Genomic DNA, 14,986 nt, shown 5'->3' with positions numbered 1-14,986 from the left:
CGCCCCCCCCGCCCCCCCCCCCCCCCGGGTAAAGTGTCAGTCCCCGGGCCGTCAGGAGAGGGCGGTGATGAGAGTGTGTCTTGTAGGCCGGGTTTTCTCAAAGTCATGCTTTTGGCCTTATGTTTCGTCGACATGCTGACATTTGGAAGTAAAGTAGTCTTGGTTTTTACGGGAAGGGATCACCAAAATAATATATGAAAATAAATACGGTTCTGCTGCAAAATTCACATAAACATTAAAAATACCACGGGAGCAAACGGAAAACACATCAGTCGCACATGGCGTCCCTCCAATCACCCCAGGGGTCCAGATTTTGCAGCTCTTTCAGAACATCAGCTATCTGGTTTTGGGTGAAGGAGAAATGGGGGAGGCTTGGGCAAGTTGCTGTGGGGGGTGCAGGGCTGTTGACCAGGGTAGGGGTGGCCAGGTGGAAAGCATGGCCAGCCGTAGAAAAATGCTTATTGAAATTCTCAATTATTGTGGATTTATTGGTGGTGACAGTGTTTAAAAAAAAGTATATTTATTGAATATTCAAAACATACAATATACTTGCAGTGAATCCGCTCAATAACTACATCACACCAGTCATCCAACAGATTCCCATTCAGAGCAACACACAGAAGCAGCCAGGGTCAATGCCCTGCTCAAGGACCGATCTACCACCAGGTCAAAAAACGTGAACCCGAACCCTCCAAGATCCCCCCACAGTTCCCCAATAGCTGTCCCTCAACCATTCGAGACATACAATTAATTCCATTCTCCTCCCACAAGAACCCCCCAATGCACCAACAACCAAGAGAATGAACTAAAGAGAAAAAGGAAAAGACAGAAGAAAACAGCAAACAACAATGCATTTTTAAAATATTTTTTTTAATAATAATTTAAAACAAAGGACATCAAGGACAACTAAAATCATAACAGCAATGCCAACTGTATATGTTTGTGTGCATGTCTGGCACTGTTACATGTATGTGTGTGTTCTTGTATGTGTTTATTTGAATGAGAGTGTGTGTATATGCATGTGTACAAACACCTGCACAGCATCAGCCTCAGGCAAACAGGCATTAGTTGTAAAAACACTGCCACTTAGTGTCATTTTTATGTACTTTTTATTATGTTTTATTTGTACTTTTTTTCTTCTCACTTTTATCTTTGACCATCATTCTGTCTCTCACACAGCAACTCCACTCCCACTTGTCTACAATTCCACATACCTTCCCTCAGCCCATCCCATCTATCTCTGCTGGCTACCCACTTTGGGTTTCTACGCAACACATATCTTTCAACTATGCTGTGATGTTTAACGTACAATTTCAATCTATCTAATCGAATAGAATCCACAGATTGCGAGTTGAAGTTAAATACTTTTACTAAGAGTATTAGTATATTAGTAATTGACTGGCCCGGTCTCTCCAGATCTCCTAACAGTACTATTTCTAGGGTCAATTTTAGATCAATGCTATGCATTTTCAGCCATTCCTGAACCTGAGACCAGAAACAGGCTACTGAGGGCAATACCAAAATAAATGGTCTATTGATTCTGTATCCTCACAACAAAATCTGCAGAGCTTCGATGATTTTATACCCCAAATATTCAACATTTTGATGTTGGCAAGAATTGTATATAATAATTTTAGCTGAAAAGCACGAAGTCTTGAATCTTGTGTTGTTTTATATATCAACTCACACACCCTGTACTATGGAATCGGTACATCAAAAATCTCTTCCCAACTATTTTGCAATCTGTATGGCACAGTTGTCCACATCCTGGTCCTCAAATGAAACTGGTATACTTTCCTATTTATGCTATTTTTATTCCTTCGTCAGTTTTGATCCTTTATATTGGGCACACCGCCCAGTTCCCTACCTCCTCCCGCTGCCTCCCGCCTCCTCCATTTTTGGGGCAATGCTGTAATCAATTGGTTGTACTCTTGGATTGAGCAGACCTTCCCGTACAATTCTGAAAACTCCATGAAGGACATAACTCTACCATTCCAATTTACAATATCATTTAAGAACAAAATACCTTTTTCAAACATCTTTCCCATAAATACAGGTATTTTATCAACCAGCACATTTGGGTTCAGCCATAATATTTGTTCTATCTTTCAGGGGGATGAAATTTAAATTGTAGCCAGCTCTGCAATGCTTGTTTGAAAAAGAGCGATACTTTGAAAAAAGTATAATTTTCAATTAATCGAAAATGAGACATGGCAATCTGCACAAAGGCAAAAAGGCCATTTTTAAACAATGCATGAGCTTTTCTTAGTAATCTACTTGAGAACCATTTAGGGTTCAAATAAAACTTTTGAATGAGTGAAGCTTTTAGAGAGGTTTAGTGCTTTTATATTTAATAATCTCAACCCACCCAATTCATATTCATTATATAGATAGGCACGTTTTATTTTGTCTGGTTTAGCGTCCCAGATAAAGCTAAATATGTTTTGCTCATATAATTTGAAAAACAAATCATCAGGAGTAGGCAGCGCCATAAGTAAGTGAGTAAACTGAGATATGACTCAGGAGATAATCCATAAATAGACAGGTATTTACCTATTTATCTTGTCTATTTTTACAAGTTTTCTATTGAAATTCATTGTGGAGACCTTATTTATATATTTTGTGATATGAATACCGAGTATGTCTACTTCACCATCAGACCATTTTATAGGTAAACTGCAGTGTAATGTAAAAGTTGTATCTTTTAAGGATCCAATACGTAACATTGCACACTTATCGTAATTAGGTTTTAGTCTAGAGAGTACAGAAAAGTTATCTAGATCTTCAATGAGACATTTCAGGGATCTAGCTTGCGGACCTAATATAAAACTTGAGTCATCAGCATTCATGGACACCTTTGTTTTTAAGCCTTGGATTTCTAATCCTCTAATGTTGTTATTGGATCTGATTTTAATAGCTAGCATTGCAATGGCCATAACGAATAGATATGGTGACAGCGGACACCCTTGTTTAACTCCTCTTGACAATTCAAAACTCTCTGAGAAGTAGCCATTATTTACTATTTTACACCTATTTTTTACCCATTTTATAAGAGAATTACCAAAATTGAAAAAATCCAGGCATTTATAAATAAAATCCAGTCTTACTTTATCAAATGCCTTTTCAAAATCCGCTATAAATTCCATTCCTGGTTTCTTATATGTTTCATGATGTTCTATTATTTCTAGTAGTTGTCGTATATTATCTCCATTGTATCGTCCATGTAAAAAACCTGTCTGATCAGGATGAACAACACCTGGTAAAACCCTTTTAATTCTAAGTGCTATGCATTTTGCTAGTATTTTTGTATCACAACATTGAAGTGTAAGGGGCCTCCAGTTTTTTAGATAGACTGGGTCTTTATATTTGCCATCTGGGTCTTGTTTTAATAATAGAGAAATCAGACCTTCCTGCTGAGTACCTGACAGACTACCATTCCTATAGAAGTAGTTCAAACAATCTAACAATGGAGCTTTTAGTATATCAAAAAATACTTGATCTACCTCTACCGGTATGCCATCAAGCCCTGGGGTTTTTCCAGACTGAAAGGATTTAATAGCCTCAAAAAGTTATTCCTCTGTAATTTGGCCTTCGCATGGATCTTTCCGTACATTTGTTAATTTTCCATTTTTTATATTATTTGGAAAGAATTCCTTACCATAATCTTCATTCAGTGGGAAAGGATGAGACGTAAAAGAGAACATCTGCCTAAAATAATGAGCTTCCTCTTTTAAAATATAATTAGAAGAATCATAGATGACTCCATCTTCAGTAACGAATTTCTGCAAATTATTTTTGTTAGTGTTCCTATTTTGGAGATTCAGGAAGAATTTTGTGCATTTTTCTCCATATTCCATCCAGTTTGCTTTATTTTTGTAACAGATTACATTAGATCGTTCTTGAATAAGTTCCTCAAGTTCTTTTTGTTTTTCCTCTAACTTATTTTGTATCTCTGTAGTATCGTTTTTATTTCGATCTACCTGTACTATTAGTTCATGGATTTCCCTTGTTAGTCTTGTCTCTTTAGCCAGAAACTGCTTTTTTATTATTGATGAATATTGAATTGAATGACCCCTGAAGGTACATTTAAAGGTATCCCAAACAATAAGGGGATTTGCTGAACCTATATTGTACTGGAAAAATTCAGTTATGAATTATTTTGTCTTAGTTAAAAATAAGTTGTCCTCCAGTAAACTTTGATTACATTTCAAATATCCCCGTCCACGTGGAAAATCTATAAGAGTTATGTGAATGCCAATTAGATGATGATCCGATTACATTCTGTCTCCTATAAAAAAAATGTAACCTTTGATGCAAGAGAGAAAGAGACAAGAAAGTAGTCAAGACAACTAGCTTGATTAAGTCTCCTCCATGTATATCTCACTAGGTTGGGGTTTTTTAGTCTCCAAATATCCATTATTTTTAATGTGTCCATAATATTTGTGATTTCCTTAAGTGCACGGTGATGACAGTTTGTAGAGTGATTACCTTTACGGTCCATTGAGGTACTTAACACTGTGTTATAGTCTCCTACCATAATGATTAGATCATTCAATAAATTGGTATAAATGTTTTCGAAGAACTGTGGATCATCCTGATTTGGACCATATAAATTAATGAGACAAATCTCTTTGTCGTCAACTTTCATATTCAAAAGGATCCACCTTCCTTGCAAATCATTCCTGACTATTTGCGCATTCAGATTGACATTTTTGTTAATTAATATCATCACACCCTTTGAGTTCCTTTGTCCATGACAAAAAATAATTTCACCACCCCATTCCTTTTTCAACACAACTTCATCTAAGGATGTAGAGTGAGTTTCCTGTAAACAGTATATGTTATATTCCTTTTATTTTAGCCATGTAAAGACTGATCTTCTTTTTTTATAATCTGCTAAACCTTTACAATTATAACTGGTTATACTTATTTCACCCCTTACCATAACTAGATACTCTTCTCAGTCTAAATTGACCATAGTGCCTGTAAAGTTACTGCAATCAGAGGTATTATGACGGTCAAAATTTGAGCTTTCAAATGTGATATTTAGAATTCAAGAAAAAGGTTCCAGCAATATTTGTTTTATTTCCTTGCCTGTTTGCCTGTGAGCCAATGACACAGATGTTAGACAATTGAGACAAGATATTATGTGTGTAGCAAATCTGAGTAGGTTGATGTATATGATATTGGATGTGATATAGTGAGAGTGTGTATGATGTCTGTATAAGAGTAGACTATAATGTGTGATGTCCAAATAAATAATAACTGCCAATTTGCATGGTTGAGTGTCTGTGTGTAACATGTAGTGCGTATAGCCTTAATATTCATGATGATAATTGTAATCCATATCGTATCACCATCATAGTTGCATCATAATTACCTTTAACATAATTGAAAAACACATCCCAGCATTTCCATAGCAATTGACGTTTCACATGATCATGAAAGAGACCTTGCATTACTCTAGAGACAGCTTCACTACAGTACAAATGTATTCCGTACAATATGTTATTATTTCCCAATGCCCCTATTCTGATATCTTCCCCTTGCTTGTTGTAAACATATATAAAATTGTAGACAAATACATAAAAAAGATAGACAAACAATAAACACATTAAATTATAAAACAGTTCTCGACAATAGTGAAAGAGGGAGAAGAGAAGAGAAAAGAAAGAAAGTGAGAGAAGAGAGCGAGATCAGGTGTGTGTGTGTATGTATAAGTCCGTATGTGTAAGCAAGCATGTAATTGAGTACGTGTGTGTTCATATCCACTTCATAATGTTCAGATATTTTTACAGTTCCCATACCTTCTTTTTTTTCGTAACATGAAGTCCCTGTAGAATTTAGTACAGCCACGGTGTTTGTGCTGCAGGATGCAAATTTCTGTTTGAAAAAGCTAGCCTTTGCTTTTCTAACTGCCTGTGTATATTGGTTCCTATCTTCCCTGAAAAGTTGCATATAAAGCTAATGCTGTATGCCACAGGATGTTTTTGTGCTGGTCAAGGGCAGTCAGGTCTGGGGTGAACCATGGGCTATATCTGATCCTGGTTCTACATTTTTCGAATGTGGCATGCTTATTTAAGATTGTGAGGAAAGCACTTTTAAAGAATAACCAGGCATCTTCTACTGACGGAATGAGGTCAATATCCTTCCAGGATTCCCGGGCCAGGTCGATTAGAAAGGCCTGCTCGCCGAAGTGTTTTAGGGAGCATTTGACAGTGATGAGGGGTGGTTGTTTGACCGCAGACCCATTAAGGACGCGAGCAATGAGTCAAATAGTTTAATAATACTTCAAGGGAAGGCGACAGCTTCAAGGGAAGGCGACAGCTTCAAGGGAAGGGCGACAGCTTCAAGGGAAGGGCGACAGCTTCAAGGGAAGGGCGACAGCTTCAAGGGAAGGGCGACAGCTTCAAGGGAAGGCGACAGCTTCAAGGGAAGGGCGACAGCTTCAAGGGAAGGGCGACAGCTTCAAGGGAAGGGCGACAGCTTCAAGGGAAGGGCGACAGCTTCAAGGGAAGGGCGACAGCTTCAAGGGAAGGTGACAGCTTCAAGGGAAAGCGACAGCTTCAAGGGAAGGCGACAGCTTCAAGGGAAGGCGACAGCTTCAAGGGAAGGCGACAGCTTCAGGGAAAGGGTATCAGAAATTCTTGCAGGATTAGCAAAAATTCCTGCTGGATAGTAGCACAGCTCTCTAGCTGCCACTATTGTTCTTCTGGCCAGGTCTTCAAAGATTCTCAGAGAATAGCCCCTCAAAACCAGTAGCAGTGTTACCAGGCTAACAACAATCCTGACCTAGCCTGGTCTCTGATCTGTTTGTGTTGTATTGTCAACTACAGCATAAATAAACAAAGGGGTATTCTACAAAGCAGGATCAATGAGTTAGCCATCTAACTTGCCTAACTATTCTAAAATAATGTTGTCGTTTTTAGAAAGATAAGTTTGAAATGGGCATGGTCTAATTGACTCAACAACCAAAAACACATATCTAAGCTTTTTAATGAATCATAAAATCAACAGTTATTTCTTGTTGTTAATGAAAGTTAGCTGGCTAACTCATTGATCCTTCGTTGTAGTATACCCCTCTGATGTGTCAAGACCTCACAAACAGATCTGGGACCAGGCTATCACTGACTCACAGACAAAACAACAAAACCATCTGCTCTCGTTCAGGAAAGCCTTCGAGTGCCGCCTTGTTTCCCCGGCTGACACTATCGAACACTGTAAGTGCTTGGAAGGTTAAAAGGTGTTTCCTTCTATCCAGGACTCACCAGATGGTTGTGCCTCAGTGACTCCCTCTACTCCCTCTACTGGGTCTGACGGAAACCCAGAACAAAGACCTCACTCCTCTCTAACCTCCCCAGTGGGAGGGTTACTATTACTCCTGTCTGTCTGTCTTACTGACTGGCTGACTGGGGAGAGAAACGGTCTGTCTGTCTTACTGACTGGCTGACTGGGGAGAGAAACAGTCAGTCTAACTGACTGGCTGACTGCGGAGAGAAACGGTCTGTCGGTCTTACTAACTGGCTGACTGGCTAGGGAGAGAAACAGTCTCTGTGGCTGTTGTGTTCATGGACTCCACACAGAGAAGACAGAACACAGAGAATGTAATAGATTTAGAATCAGCTCCTTGTTCTACCCCAGGCCCAAACTCAACCCCTTAGAATTAGACTGAGTGGAATGAACATTCCAACTCAAAGTTGGGCTTGATAACATCAACTCATATAGTATGGCAAACTCTCATAATATGGCCCAACTTGAATGGGTGTTTTAATGAGCACTATTGATCTTAGCAGTTCCAAGACAGTCACATTATACACTGAACAAAAATATAAATGCAACAATTTCAAAGATTTTACTGAGTTACAGTTCATATAAGGAAATCAGTCAATTGAAATACATTCATTAGGGCCTATTCTATGGATTTCACATGACTGGGAATACAGATATGCATCTGTTGGTCACAGATACCTTTAAAAAAGGTTGGGGGGTGGATCAGAAAACCTGTCCGTTTTTGGCATTACCACTATTTGCGTCTTGCAGCACGAGACACCTTCTTCACATAGAGTTGATCAGGCCTGTGGAATGTTATCCCACTCCTCTTCAATGGCTGTGCAGTTGCTGGATATTGGCGGAAACTGGAACACGCTGTCGTACATGTCGATCCAGAGCATCACACACATGCTCAATGGGTGACATGTCTGAGTATGCAGGTTTTGAAAGAACTGGGACATTTTCAGCTTCCAGGAATTGTGTACAGATTCTTGCGACATGGGGGTTCATCCATGAAGAGCACACTTCTCCAGCATGCCAGTGGCCCTCAAAGGTGAGCATTTGCCCACTGTAGTTGGTTATGACGCCAAACTGCAGTCAGGTCAAGACCCTGGTGAAGACGACGAGCACGGAGGTGAGCTTCCCTGAAACGGTTTCTGACAGTTTGTGCAGAAATTCTTCTGTTTACAAACTCATGGTTTCATCAGTCCGGGTGGCTCGACTCAGATGATCCCACAGGTGAAGAAGCAGGATGTGGAGGTCCTGGGTTGGCGTGGTTGTGAGGCTGGTTGGGCGTACTGCCAAATTCTCTAAAACAACGTTGGAAGCGGCTTATGGTAGAGATATTAACATTAAATTCTCTTGCAACTGCTCTGGTGGTCATTCCTGCAGTCAGCATGGCAAATGCACGCTCCCTCAAAACTCAAGACATCTGTGGCATTGTGTTGTGTGACAAAACTGCACATTTTAGAGTGGCCTTTTATTGTCCCCAGCACAAGGTGCACCTGTGTAATCATCTTGCTTTTCAATCAGCTTCTTGATATGCCAAACCTATCAGGTGGATGGATTATCTTGGCAAAAGATAAATATTCACTAACATGGATGTAAACAAATTTGTGCACAAAATGTAAGAGAAATACGCTTTTTGTGCGTATGAAAAATGTCTGAGATCTTTTATTTCAGCTCATGAAACATGGATCCAACACTTTACATGTTGCGTTTATATTTTTGTTCAGTATAGTTTGGAATGCAAACTACAATATGATTGTCATGAGACATTGCAGTGCCAAAAGGAATCCAAACTTTTGTCAAACTTTCTCTGAAGCATACTTTTTCATAAGAACATTTCTTCTCCCTCCCTCATTCCCTCCTTCCTTCACTCTCTCTGTCTGTTTTATTGTTGTGTGGTGGGACTTAGACAGCTGTTCATAACCATTAGTTAGCCTTGTGAATTAGTCTGGACAAATCATGTAAGTGGAGGGAGATGGCAGTGGGATAGGGAGATAGATGGTTAGCTAAATACTGTGGGCTCGCCTCACACCCCTCACTAGCTTCTCCCAAACACTGTGGCTTGTTTTCCCACTTGGCAGCTGCCTGGTGCCTCAAAAACACTTGACTGTCTATGCCAAACATAATCTTGGATTTGGTTAGTGGTGATTTTCATTTGGTTGTATTTTCTTCAGAAGCTAAGGTTTGTGTTTCCATCCAGTTTTGTGATCGCTGGTCAGTAAAAGTATTTTACCCGTTGTAACATTTGTTGAGTACCTTGTTATGGATTGTGACGGGGATAATTTTTAGGATTGTTGACATAGTGGACAGGCCAGCGGAGGGAGATTCTCAGCTCTGGTTCTGCATGCTTAGAGGTACTGGAATCCTGTAAGAGACATATTTCAACATGGTGTCATCTGGCACAGCAGACACACACTGCTTCACTCGTTTGGAAGGCTTGGGTGTTTTCTCAGAACAAGCTGTCTACTCTCTCCCTCTCTGAACACTTGCACCCTGTATCTGTTGCCTAGCGCCTGTCTTTTGTTCTGGACAGCTGCACTGGCTGGCTATCCCTGAAATCTCCTCTGTGTCACACACACACACACACACACACTCTACTATGTCATCCATGTCATCTGGACTGCTCCTTCGTTCCATCCTTCTCTTCCGTTCTCTATGCCTACAATTCCACTTTTCACTCATCTTCATACCTCCCTTCATTCCCTCCCTCTGTCCATCACATTGTCGCTCTCCCCTTCCTCTGTGTCCCTACAGACACAGCTGTGTGTCAGCTGTCGGTCTGTGCCAGTGAAGTCAGTGGGCCCACAGGGACCCCAGGCCACCCCTCTACCCCCCCTCCCCTACCAGCTGTCTCCCCCCCCTGCCCCCGTCACCCCCAATCATTAAGCATCCACCAGTAAAACTACTGGACAAGCCCTTTTGTGTCTCATAGATGGGTAACTACAGCACCCTATCAACCCTATCAGGCCCCAGTCTAACTACTACAGCACCCTATCCACCCTATCAGGCCCTAGTCTAACTACTACAGCACCCTATCAGGCCACAGTCTAACTACTACAGCACCCTATCCACCCTATCAGGCCCCAGTCTAACTACTACAGCACCCTATCCACCCTATCAGGCCCCAGTCTAACTACTACAGCACCCTATCAGGCCACAGTCTAACTACTACAGCACCCTATTAGGCCCCAGTCTAACTACTACAGCACCCTATCAGGCCCCAGTCTAACTACTACAGAACCATATCAGGCCCCAGTCTTGCTACTACAGCACCCTATCCACCCTATCAGGCCCCAGTCTAACTACTACAGAACCATATCAGGCCCCAGTATTGCTACTACAGCACCCTATCCACCCTATCAGGCCCCAGTCTAGCTACTACAGCACCCTATCCACCCTATCAGGCCCCAGTCTAACTACTACAGCACCCTATCCACCCTATCAGGCCCCAGTCTAACTACTACAGCACCCTATCCACCCTATCAGGCCCCAGTCTAACTACTACAGAACCATATCAGGCCCCAGTCTTGCTACTACAGCACCCTATCCACCCTATCAGGCCCCAGTCTAACTACTACAGCACCCTATCCACCCTATCAGGCCCCCGTCTAACTACTACAGCACCCTATCCACCCTATCAGGCCCCAGTCTAACTACTACAGCACCCTATCCACCCTATCAGGCCCCAGTCTAACTACTACAGCACCCTATCCACCCTATCAGGCCCCAGTCTAACTAAAACAGCACCCAGAGAAACAGTGTTTAGATGGGAGATCTGAAATCCACTTTTCATGAAAAGGCTACTGCCTACTATGTCTGATACATGCCTAACTACAACCACAGAAGTAGAATGTGAATTAAATATATTTCTATGACTACACCACCCATAGAAATAGTGTTTTGAAGGGAGCTCTGAAATCCACTTTTTAATGTTCCACCTGCCTGCCTGCCGGCCTGCCGTCACTTATCTGTGGCTTAGCCCCTCTCCGTGTAGTGTTGATACACAGACTGGACTGTCAAATATATCTGTTACCTTTCTCTATTTCTCTTTCTATCTGTCCTTTTCTGGCTATGTGATCTGTGGAATGATCTAGATGATGTATTTACTACTGTCTGTCTCTCTATCTCATTAACAACCCTGCTGCTATGTTTAGGCCAATTAGGGCTTGAGGAGGAGATTGTAATAAGGGAGTTGGAAATGACATGATTGACATTTCGAACGCTGAAGGACTAAGTAATGCTGGCTAGGCTAATTATACCACCTTCGATTGGCTCATTGTGCAACAACAACAGATCTAAACAAAGCTAATGTTGTCTGTGCTGTGGTGCCACTGGTCTGTTTTGTTGGATTTTGTTGTGTTGAATTTAGTTATTTTGTTGTGTTATATTGTATTGTGTTGTGTCATATTGTCTTGTATTATATTGTGTTGTGTTGCATTATATTATATGTGTCATGTTGTGTTGTATTATATTGCTTAAATATTGTGTTGCGTTGTCCCAGGTTAAAACAGTGTCTGTATGAAGGTGATTTCCCACGTGGATTCCTCCTCTAAACCTGAGGATTTAGTGGAGTTGCTCTCCAATGAGTCCATGGTGTCTGGTTACACATACACAGGGTTAACAGACAGGGATTCATAAATCACAGAGGAAGCTACTGTATCTACTAGACTGGACCTGACATTTAGACAGAAACCCATCCACACGGAGTATCACCCCTCTCTCTCATTCTTCCTTCTTGTACTCTCTCGTATTCTGTCTTTCATGATACAAAATAAATGATTCACGCATTCTGAAATCTTCTAATCCTTCCTCTCTCTCTCTCTCTCTCTCTCTCTCTCTCTCTCTCTCTCTCTCCCTCTCCCTCTCCCTCTCCCTCTGTCAGGTATGACTGTGGTTGTCAGCGCGTCTCCGGACAGGTAACCGGGTGTGTTGCTGGTGCCATGGCCACGCCAGAGCTGCGGCCGTTACCTTTCATTGTGGTTACCGTCATTCTGGTGGCGTTGTCGGCTGCGGATGACCACGACTGGCACTTTAAACCAGGTGAGAGGTCAAAGGTCAGATGTCAGACAGGAAGTGGCTGCTTAAGGTCAAGGTCAAATCAGATCCCCAGAATATGATTGGTCGTTATTGTTGAAGAGAATGGGTTCTCAATAACCTACCTAGTTAAAGCCAAGGTAGATAGTAGGCGGACTAGGGATTGATGATCGTTGACCAATCGGCCATGTTTAATACAATTTGAGTCACACCAAGGGAAAAAACTATGATCAGAACAGATGTGTTTTACCTTCCATTCAAGATCTCACAGGCACCCCCTCAGAAATGTCAGACAATTCCATCTCGGCCTCACCCATTGCCTTATCCTCCTCCTCCACCCCTCCATCCCTCGCCCTCTCTGCCCGTTCCTTGTCTACACTCTCCTCACATTCTTGGATGTGTGCCTTAAGTCTGTCCATCCGCTAGCAGCAGCCGATCCTGTTTCAGGTCCATGTCTCCTAGGCAGCCTTGGGTATTCAGCCTCACTAATGTACAGGCCGCTCATCACCTGTCAATCATACAAAGAGAGAGAGGGGAGGAGAGGAGAGGGATGGAGGGGTTGAGGAGGAGGATAAGGCAATGGGTGAGGCCGAGATGGAATTGATAGAGTAGAGAAAATGAAACTCCACAAGGTGAAACCAGAGCTGTCACCTCCAGGGTAGAAGCAGACAATGAATTATCTGTCTCCCGCACACACACATGCATGCACACGTTTGTGTCATCTGATTTGATCCATATGGTTATTATTTCCACACCGTTGCTGCGGTGATGCAACAACAAGTCTTTTATAGGAGGAAATAGCCCATTAGTAGCGGGATATGAACTGATATGAAGAGTGAATAAAGGAAGGGAAACACCCACCGTGTGTGTGAAAGGGGGAGAAAGAGAGGGAGAGCGTGGGAAGAAAGCCAATGGAGAAAGAGAGGGAGAGCGTGGGAAGAAAGCCAATGGAGAAAGAGAGGGAGAGCGTGGGAAGAAAGCCAATGGAGAAAGAGAGGGAGAGCGTGGGAAAAAAGCCAATGGAGAAAGAGAGGGCAATGACAGAGAGGGGAGTAAAAAGAGAGATGGGGAGGCCTGGAGAGAGAGTTTTATTGGCAGCTAGGTAATGATGTAATGAAACAGGCCTGTCCGCGTGGGGGTGTAGGGGGTAGGTGTGTGTGTGTGTGTCTCAGAGGGTTTATCTTCCAAACCCACATTCCTATCCACTGACTCACCGACAGCAACTGAGTTAGAACTTCCCCCCTTATCACCCCCCCATGCCCTCATATCACTGACAGCATCATTATCACCCCCCCCCCCCCCGCCACCATATCACTGACAGCATCATTATCAACCCCCCCACGCCACCATATCACTGACCGCATCATTATCCACCCCCCCACGCCACCATATCACTGACAGCATCATTATCAACCCCCCCACGCCACCATATCACTGACCGCATCATTATCCACCCCCCCACGCCACCATATCACTGACAGCATCATTATTCACCCCCCCCACGCCACCATATCACTGACAGCATCATTATCCACCCCCCCACGCCCCCATATCACTGACAGCATCAGTTATCCACGCCACCATATCACTGACAGTATCAGTTATCCACACCACCATATCACTGACAGTATCAGTTATCCACACCACCATATCAATGACAGTATCAGTTATCCACACCACCATATCAATGACAGTATCAGTTATCCACACCACCATATCAATGACAGTATCAGTTATCCACACCACCATATCAATGACAGTATCAGTTATCCACACCACCACATCAATGACAGTATCAGTTATCCACACCACCATATCACTGACAGTATCAGTTATCCACGCCCCCATATCAATGACAGTATCAGTTATCCACACCCCATATCAATGACAGTATCAGTTATCCACACCACCATATCACTGACAGTATCAGTTATCCACACCACCATATCAATGACAGTATCAGTTATCCACACCACCATATCAATGACAGTATCAGTTATCCACACCACCATATCACTGACAGTATCAGTTGTCCACACCACCATATCAATGACAGTATCAGTTATCCACGTCCCCATATCAATGACAGTATCAGTTATCCACGCCCCCATATCAATGACAGTATCAGTTATCCACACCCCATATCACTGACAGTATCAGTTATCCACATCCCCATATCACTGACAGTATCAGTTATCCACATCCCCATATCAATGACAGTATCAGTTATCCACGTCCCCATATCAATGACAGTATCAGTTATCCACGCCACCATATCAATGACAGTATCAGTTATCCACGTCCCCATATCAATGACAGTATCAGTTATCCACGCCCCCATATCACTGACAGTATCAGTTATCCACACCACCATATCACTGACAGTATCAGTTATCCACGTCCCATATCAATGACAGTATCAGTTATCCACACCACCATATCAATGACAGTATCAGTTATCCACGTCCCCATATCAATGACAGTATCAGTTATCCACGCCACCATATCAATGACAGTATCAGTTATCCACACCCCATATCAATGACAGTATCAGTTATCCACACCACCATATCAATGACAGTATCAGTTATCCACACCCCATATCAATGACAGTATCAGTTATCCACGCCACCATATCAATGACAGTATCAGTTATCCACGTCCCCATATCAAT

General features: G+C 42.2%; 1 long non-coding RNA gene across 1 annotated transcript in view; it reads left to right on the top strand.

The window, feature by feature from the left end:
• The window catches only part of LOC120030829, a 49,097-nt gene that overhangs the window by 19,442 nt on the left and 14,669 nt on the right, over positions 1–14,986 (top strand). The window contains exon 2 of the long non-coding RNA XR_005473691.1: positions 12,161–12,318. This is a non-coding gene — a long non-coding RNA (uncharacterized LOC120030829). The remainder of the gene's footprint in view (positions 1–12,160; positions 12,319–14,986) is intronic.

This window comes from Salvelinus namaycush, chromosome 37, assembly GCF_016432855.1.
Source record: "Salvelinus namaycush isolate Seneca chromosome 37, SaNama_1.0, whole genome shotgun sequence".
NCBI lineage: Eukaryota > Metazoa > Chordata > Actinopteri > Salmoniformes > Salmonidae > Salvelinus > Salvelinus namaycush.
The sequence above is the reverse complement of the archived record's forward strand: the minus strand, read 5'-3'. Positions and strand labels throughout refer to the sequence as shown.